Source organism: Stegodyphus dumicola, chromosome 2 (assembly GCF_044657685.1).
Source record: "Stegodyphus dumicola isolate Sdum_Otavi_A_Nest chromosome 2, ASM4465768v1".
NCBI classification, from domain to species: Eukaryota; Metazoa; Arthropoda; class Arachnida; order Araneae; family Eresidae; genus Stegodyphus; species Stegodyphus dumicola.
In genome coordinates this window covers 210862828-210872168 of record NC_140769.1, presented here as the reverse complement: position 1 = coordinate 210872168, position 9341 = coordinate 210862828, and the positions used below count along the sequence as shown (strand labels likewise).

At 35.4% G+C, this 9341-nt stretch overlaps 1 non-coding gene across 1 annotated transcript; it reads left to right on the top strand.

Annotated features, from left to right (window-relative positions):
* Positions 1-4861: 4861 nt before the first annotated feature.
* On the top strand, positions 4862-5053 carry LOC146998818 (U2 spliceosomal RNA). Its single transcript, XR_015039951.1, has one exon. It is a non-coding gene; the product is annotated as a U2 spliceosomal RNA (small nuclear RNA).
* Positions 5054-9341: the final 4288 nt, after the last annotated feature.

The following is a 9341-nucleotide window of genomic DNA, read 5'->3' as shown; positions in this document are numbered from 1 at the left end:
CTGCTTTGGCATCCTCAAACTTTCAGGAGCTGTCCAGGACATCAAGCGATAAACGAAGATCCGAACACAAAGAATGGTTTGAGATGCTCTTGTACGACCATAAGATTTTTCCTTTTTATTCCATTTATTTATTATCATGGATTGCATGTTCTTTTTACCTGCAACATGATGCTCTACTCCTCCAGTAGGCTTTAAGATATCTAATATATTCTGCTGATGTTCCTCACTTAGAGTAAAACTGAATTTATTTACTAATGTACTTGTGTGCAACTACATGATACAGTTTTTGTATTCTTAATATTATGTACAAATGTACGCACATGTGTGCCTTTGTGCATTTGATATATTTGTGTAAACATGTGCATATGTGTAATTGAGTGTATCTGCTTGCTTATCGTATCTGCCGTCTATTAGTTTCTAATTTAAATTTAATGTTACTATATCTAATTTAAATTTCCTGCTACTATATCTGCCGTTCTAAATTTCTCTATTCCTCTTCTACATGCACCCACATTTTTGTAACTAGGAGCATATTTTGGAGGTGTCACCTGCATGCTTTTGTTTTTGTTTGTGGAACATTATCTTTGTAGCTTACTGCATTCTATCTTTGTCATTGCCAGCGCTTATAACTAGCTCAAATACACAAATTCTGTTATTGCCAGCGCTTATAACTAGCTCAAATACACAAATTCTCTCCGTAGCGCCATACTCCTGATTAGGATTTTCAGCCTCGTTTCTCTTTTGATAAGTAACAAATGTTCAGATATAACATTTTTATAACTTTCAAACGAAGCATCTGTTTTCAACTCTGTTCATTTTTATCTTTTTCATCATCATTATCACTCCTCTCATTATCAAACACACTTACCCTGGGAGACACAATTTACTGTATGTGAACACAGTTCCTTCCCTTTTCACTACACTCATAGGCACAATCCTTGATAGAAAATTTTCAATTTCTTTTTCCTTTCTCTCTCTATAGGTCCTTTTCAATTTTTTCATCTGTACGTTTATTTAATTATTTTCTTATTAATTTTGAGCCCTTTATTTAGTTTTATTTTGTCCCATCTTTTCTTCCTGGTCTTTCAAAATTTTACTTTTTTCTGAAGTATGAAATTGGCCTCTCTCTCTATACCTTTCCTTCACACCTAAGCTAGCAGAAAGACTTAGCAGGTGAAAGACTGCGGGAAGAAAGGCCTAGCAAGTGCAAAACAAAACCTCCGTTTACTTTTGTCTGTCCGTATAAGCCTTCCAGCGATTTTGAGAAATGGAAGGCTCTAGAGATTTCTTGGCGGCCGGAGTAAAGTGTATGCTCCTTCAGAGGAAGAGTTCTCAGTTTTTCAGTTCAAAGTGCACTTCGAAATACTAAGATATTAAGTTAAAATTTGCTTAATTATTTGAAGTTTTGTTAAAAAAAAAATCTGCCTCTCGGGTGCTTTTCGGTCGTGCATGTGGCCCGCCAGCTATTTTTGAGTCGTGCATGCATACAATTTGAGTTTGGGACTACTGGTTAAACTCGTTCTTTGTGTGTATTGTGAGGAATGTGTATTGGGTCTTGCTTAGAGGTTTGGCATAACCTGCCCATTTAGTGATAAGGGCTCTTTTGTGTGTTATACCATAGTTACAGGACTGAATTCTGCCAACACAGGATTGTGGTCTGAAGATATTCAGGCATTGAATATAAAAAATGTAAAAATTAAGGAATGGGCACGGTTAATGTGCCAAATTACTTATGGTTGCAAAATGTTTAATTATAATTAAAAGAATATTATTTAAATTTGCCAGAACGGCTTTTTATTAAATGTTTTGTCTTCAAGTTACTGCGTCATGCTTCAGTATGTCATGTCTGCGCGACATTCTCAAATCATCTCACATACATATCAACTATCAGATATTGAATTTGAGAGAAGATACCAATATTAATTTGTAGTGCAGTTTATATTAATTTTCTTTTCTAGATAAATATTAATAAATCTTATAGTAAATAGTAGAATAGTTTTAACATGTTTACCATTTTAGGTAAATATATATATATATAAAATCGAGTTTTCCTTCATATTCTGATTGGAAAGGGAATTTTTTCTTTTAGGGAAGAAAAATATTAAAAGATTTAACGGTTATTTGTTAACGGTTAATAAAACTATAGAGTTTGATCTTCTTTGCTGTACGGCGACTAAATTCTAGGTAGACTGAGAGTGAATTAATTACTCGGAAATCTAAAATTAACAGCAGAGACATGAGAAGGGAATAAAGAACCCTTTTTTATGACTTAATTGGAGCGCAATTCACACCTGATGTTCACACACTCAGCCGACACTTGTGGCGAGATAACTTAAAGTAACAGCAAATTTAAATTTAAATAGCTAGAAGTCAAAGACAGAAACATGCTGTGTCTTAAAGTCCAAAAACCTCAACTTAACTACTCAATCTAATTTGCATTCTAATGAAGAAATAACGGAAGGGAGTCCAAAATATGAAATGTCTGATTAATGCAAAATAATAATAGCCTTACAAAATATTTTTTTAAATGAAAGTTCATATCTCCCAAGAAGTGATTAAATATTGATATTCGGAAATAGAATTCGCTAGATACAGTCATAATATATCAAAACAGCATGCTTGCTTACCTCCCAGTCGCATAAGATAAAATTCAGGTTATTCTTCATTTATTTGCTTCAGAACTATGATCGACTTTGAGTAACCCGCACTGAATTTTTTTTCTGATTTGCCACTCATTTCTTGTTCTCTGTCATCACATAACTGAATTGCTGCAGCAAAATCTCTTATTTCAACTGAAAACTCCTTAATGCCAACATATATGGGAATATATTTGCTATTAAAAATGATGCAATTACAAATAGCATTTCAATAAATTCAAAAGTGTATCGGCTTCGGAAGATAACTCCCTATCATGCCGATTCTGTATTATTTCTAGCGCATGAACCAAATATCTTAGTAATTCAACCACAAATATAACAGATTAATGTCTCTCTATCCAACGAGTGGAACCAAGTTTTTTCAGAGTTTCTCTTGAACACAGGCACAAATTTGATATTCTTCCAATAGAGTTGTTTGCAAATTAGAATTTTTTTCGAAGTGTTCATAAAAGAATATATAATTTTTCTATCATTTCTATAAATTGCGAATATGTGGCATGCATCAGAAATTGCCAAAATGAGGGAATGAGAAGCACAATGCATATAGAACGAACGATGAAAGAAGTCTTACTTTCATTTTAGCTTGTATCCTTTTGAATATTTTGGGGATGGCTGTGGCCTCATCAATAGCCTTGACCTCTTATGTACATCAAATATAACTCTACTGATGTCAAATTATTTATAACTAGCTTTACACGCGGCATCGCTCGGTTTAATGTCCATTAATAAGTTTCAACTCCGCGTAAAATTTCAAAATAAAGAACATTCGAACGCCTTAAAATGATAAAACAGAATTTTTTATCGCGCGCTGTAAAATGTCAAGAATATAAAAATGTAAATGCAATTTTTCAAGCAGCAATAACAAAAATATATAACATGAATGAATAAATCTTTAAAAAATACGAAATAAAACATCAAATATATCACAAAAGTCACCTAAATTATTTTGCTTAATACGCATCAAAATCCTTAATTTATAATCAAAATTGAAACATCTTTTACGTATTATTTCAGAATTCAAGGGTTTGATTTTATAATTCGGTTTTGTTCTACTGTTTTTATGCGAAAGGAACTTTATTCCATCTTACAAAAAATTAAAATTTCTATATAGAATTTGAAATTACTACATTGAACATAACTGGTCATTTTTTTAAAGAGTTCTTAGAAAGAAAGGAAATATTGAAGTATCAAATCTCATGCATTTAAGAATTTTTTTCACGTGGTTAACAATCACAATCACAGTCAAAATTCTCATGAAGACGCTGAAGATATGTAATTTATAATTTATAACTCAACAGCATTTTTTAAGAACTATTCTGCACCATTTTCTGACTCTTCATTAGAGGCGTGGCTATATAGCTCCACCTACCGAAGTAACAGAAAGACTTAGACTATAAAAGAGGAATTTTGAAAATGTTTTAAAACTTCAATTATAGTAACTATGTACTTTCTACGTGATGGCTATTATAAACAGTGTCGGTTTTGAATTCTGGCGTTGATATTTTCGTGATATGAATGAAAGCCTGATCGTTATTTGTTAACCTTGGGTGGAGTTGGTCGTCCCTCCTCTATAAATTATATTTAATGATTTTAGCTTATGATATTAATAAATGTTACGTATGAATAGCTTCGCAAATTATTTTCTGGTAGTTCAGTTGCATTTATTTATCTTTTGATCCCCTCTTGTGATTTATGTATTTTCCCCCTTTAATAAGGATAACTAATAATAATTAACTACACCCGCTGTGTACGGATGTGTAAAAATGTGTTTGCATTAAAAATATGTATAAAATTATTCTTTATTAAAAAAAAGTTGGATGTGGATATTACATAAATGTTCTCATATAGCTGACAAATCTTGGAAGTGATCCGATATGCTGGGATGTCGCGTTACTGTTTATTATATCTGGAGTCTGAAGATATGTAAGCTAAGGTCTGCGGTTGTAGCGCCATCTATGGAGACAAATTTCTTGCTCTATTCGAAATGTCAAATTTATCGATACCGGGTCGAACCGGGGAACTAATCTTTGTTAACTCTATGCCTGAGTGGTCAAACCAAAAGGGCACGAGCTCTTTGAGGCAGCGACTGAAGTCTTAATTTATGTGTTAGCGTTCACTGTAAAAATATTATATTTAAATCTTATAATCAGGACTAAAATTTTTAGAAAAAGTTTCTAATAAAAAATTTTCTGTTTTCGCATGTTATCGCTTCTCGGCCTTTTGGCTAAGATCAAAGTGTAGTATCTGTTCTTATCAGCTTAATATCTGATACGACATCCATAGGGTGTCAAGATATTAAACTAATTTTTGCAGAGAGGCTTGTGGTTAGGAATTTATTCCGCCCTTGCCACGGGTTGGCCTGCTATTGCACTACTTGCAGGATCGGCCCACAAAATTCAAAGAGAAGATTAAATTACTTCCACACTCTTCATCTATCCTTGTTAAAAAATTATGAGGTTGTATTTTTACTTATGAGAAAAAATGTAATATAATCCAGTCTATGGAAAGATTTATAATTTTATATTGTAAGTAGCAAAAAGAAAGAATTACTAATTAGAAGAGGTTTGTTAATTTCTGTGTTTTTTAATGTCTCCGTTTTTCCCCCCAGGATACCAAGGAGACCAGCTAACCCAACAAGAAAAAAAAAAGGAGAATGCAGGGTGTAACTCATAAGTCTGAAATTGCTGTCGTCCCCAAGATGGTTGATCTGTTTCGTATAACCATGACAAGAGAAGAATTTGTCCAGCGATTACGAGAAGGTGTTCCCAGCAGTGAAGCTTATGTCAGTCTAGTTCAAGGCACCATAATTGATTACTGTGACAAAGCTCGTGCCAATTCCTCACTTGTAGAACCTTCTAATTCCAGAGGAAAAACCGGACAGTAAGGATTGACCGGTCCAAAGCGAAGATCAACTCAAGCAGTGCCAGTTAAGGCTATCAAGGGGCGACTATTAAAGCCCTCAAGAAAAGGTACAGGACATAGACGCACCCCCATAGAGGAATTTGTCCTGAGTTGGAAGCTACTACGAGCTCAGATGAAGGACTAGATGTTGAAACGACTGGACCAACCTTCAGGCACATATGATTAGGGCGTCTCCATCCGAACCGGAACTGTCAACGGAGAACAACACCAGAACTTAGTACACTATTAACCTTCCATTCAGCAATTCCTCAGCAACTCCATCTCAGCCTCCCGCCAAGGCCACCTCCTTAGTTACATGGAGGGCCAAGTCATGAAGATGCACAAATGACCAGATTGGATGCCGCATGACTCATGATTAAGTTGAATTCTAACAGAATGAACAATAACAGAATCAACACTCGAGATTTGCACAATAACTCAGTGTCAATATTTTTAGTTATATGAAGGCAAAGCTATCCTTGCAAAAAGTTGCCTGAAGCTACCTATTTTAGAATTTTAATATGCTGTGGCAGCATATTAAATTCTGTTAATTGTAATTGCAATAACAAAAGTAGAACCCATAATAGAAAGGGCTTATATCTTCTCAGTGTCTCTTAGCATAATAAAAATCTTTTGAAACTTAGTTGATATTTTCATAACTGAAAGATAAAAATTTATGCCTTAATAATAGCAAACTCACTCGAAAAAACATTTCAGCTGTATTTTACGAAGAATATACATAACTAGAGGGAAAAAAATGGGAGAACTTATAGAACGCATCACAGAAAAACCCCTTTCCAATAACCTTAGAATAAACATAGTCGAAGGGTATGGAACTCTACAGCTAAATCGAACAAAACCGAAAACAGCTAACTACACGTAACACAAATAAATCATTTCGTTTCCCACTAAAACACTGCTAGTCTGATAAAATCGTCACATCCGAAAGTCCCTAATGTTTCATTACCGAAACCTGATAATACTAGACCACAAGAGATTATTTAAACACTCTTTCTTGTTTCGCAGTTATGGGCATAAGAATATTTTCCTCTTCCGTGCCGTTACATTATATACACTGAAGGGAAGTAAGGGACTTTGTCGTAATGAACGACTTTAGGCTTAAAATTTGACGACTTCCGGATCCGTCGTTCAGCTTATTTAGGACTGTTAAAAGGTGTCTGGAACAATTAAGGAGTAAGTTATTTCCGTCGAATCGGATCCCATAAGCATATCTTCTCACCGTTCAATCCATGTCCTGTAGCTCTCCTGCCGCATCGGTTTCTCCTTTTTTCCGTAGCCAAGTTAACTCGCACTCGTGCACCAGTAGCTCTCGTGTCGTATCGGGTTTCATCTTCTCCGTCGCCTAGGTTACTCGCTGTTATGCAAAATTGTACATCACTTCAAATCGTATCTAAGTTCTTAAATGTACTCAGGCGATGAAGGCGCATCCGGATTGCGAGCAAACAAGAGATCATAAAGCAGACGAAGGTCACGACCGAAGAGCATCTAAGATAGATAACAGCCAGTAGTCTCGTGGACAATTCTGCGATAGGCCAGTAGGAATAGTGGTAACTTCCGGTCCCAGTCCTGTTAGTTTCTGGAAACCACCATGGATGGCTTGATTAAATCTCTCTATCATGCCGTTTGACTGGGCATATGAAAGTGTCGTTTAGATTTTGTCGATGCCAAGTAGAATGCGGAGTTTCTTAATCCCGGGTACAATTTCTTCTGTGATCGCATTGCAACTAAGGAGGCACTCCGAATCTGGAAATCCAATCATGTACATTACTTCTGCTACCATGGCAGCCTTTTTTACTTCCTTGTACGAAGTAAAAAGGAAGTATTGTAATCGCGAAAAGTTTCAGGCAGCATATTTCAACGAAAATATCCATTTTGACCGCTTTCGAATGCAATTTAACGATGTTTTTGCGTGATATCTGTACGTAAGGACAGAATAAAAGACTTTTCCTCCAAAAAAATTATAAAACTGCTTTAAAATGAATTCTGAAGAGAATTTTTCGTGGCGTCTGTACGAACTTATGTACGTACGCATCTCGCATAACTCAAAAACGAGTAGCCTCAGAACGTTGAAATTTTGTATATAGGACTACTATAACATGTAGATTTGCACCTCGTATTTTGGTTGCAATCGGCCAAATCTTTCAATTTTTTTCATGAATAGTTTCAGCAACAGAATTTTTTTTTTTCAAGGAATTGCAATTTTTTCAAGGAGCTGCCAATCGGATCTTAAAATTGTCCAAGGTAAATGCAATTCATTTGGTAAATGAATTGCATTTATCTTGGACAATTTTAAGATCCGATTGGCAGCTCTGCGTGGGCGTTCAAACACAGGTATGTAAAAACTGTTTCTCTGGATTCGGTTCCAATCGAGCGAATTTTAGCCATAAGAATGGGTAATGGTAAGCATGGTGGTATCAGGTCAATCAGGGTCCTTGAGTCATGGTTAGTCAATGACTCAAGGATCCTGATTATCACTTCTTGGTCAGCAGCAATTTCCAATCCTCGGCCAATATTCTTGTGAAGGATGCAATCTTGTCACGTTCCACGAGGTGAGATGGTGCAGCAACCGTAGATCCGTCGAAGGCAAGGTTAGGAACTCGCGTTCTTCCATCACGAAATCAGACACCATAAACTTGAGACGTTATCACATCTAGCGACGGTGCCTGCTAGACGGGACTTTTCTGAGAAACGAAATTCTGATAACCCTGGTATAAACGGGAGGACTCCTAGAAAAAACAGCTCCGCTGGAAGCGAAATCCCGCCTAGCTACAGAAACGATGTACCGGCTACGCGGGATTTTTTGAAACCGCGTCGAAAATGTTTCGGCTGCAGCTCTGTCCTTGTAGAGATCAACCAATCAGACGAAAGTTCTGCTTCTGAAAGATCACGTTATCCCAATCTTTGCGATAATCAATAACGGTTTGGCGTTTAAGTCCTTGTAGCTGAAAATGGTAACCTAGCTACATAGGTTTCGTAGAAATGTGCGGGTTCTGAGAATTGTCCCTTTCGACGTCCAGTCTCTGGTAGCGGAAATATATGTGATTGGGGCTTTAGGGAGAGACAAATTCCGCTTGAAGTCAAGCAAGAAAGGGATCCTGATCAAGAAAGATTTTTTCCTGTATTGGAAAAATCCAAGGGAATTATCTTGCCTCTCTCTCTCTCTCTCTCTTTTTTTTTTTTTTTTTTTTTTTTTTTTTTTTTTTTTGACTCTTGTTATCAGTCTGCGTTTGAGATAGAGGGCGAATACAAGAGTATTAATTAAGAGTTGCCAGTAATTTTTTAGCTTAATAAGCAAACAGGGAAAATTGGGAATTGGGGTCTGATTTTTATAATGTAGTAGTTGCAATTTTGTGATAAACACTAATGTTCAAATTGTACTTCAAATTCTTTGAAATTTTTCCCCAATTTATTTTGTTTTAACTTGAGAATATTTCTGTATAATGAGGAAGAATTATTGCATTTTAAATTTTTTTCGTGTATTACTGTATTAAATATATTGGATAAATACACATACACACGCACATATAATATTTTTGTGTTTTTCCCCACATCTAGGCGAAACATTCAGTTTATGGAACAGTATGTTTTTTAAAATATAAGATAAGCATTTAAAAACTTTACTTTTGATAGATGTGATCTTAAGCATAGGCAAATGCTAACTTGAAAACGTTAGAAATGTGTTAACAAATGAGCATGATGTCATAAGTAGTAATTAGTAATTATGTATAGTGGTAAACGATTAGACATGGCACTTTGAAAACT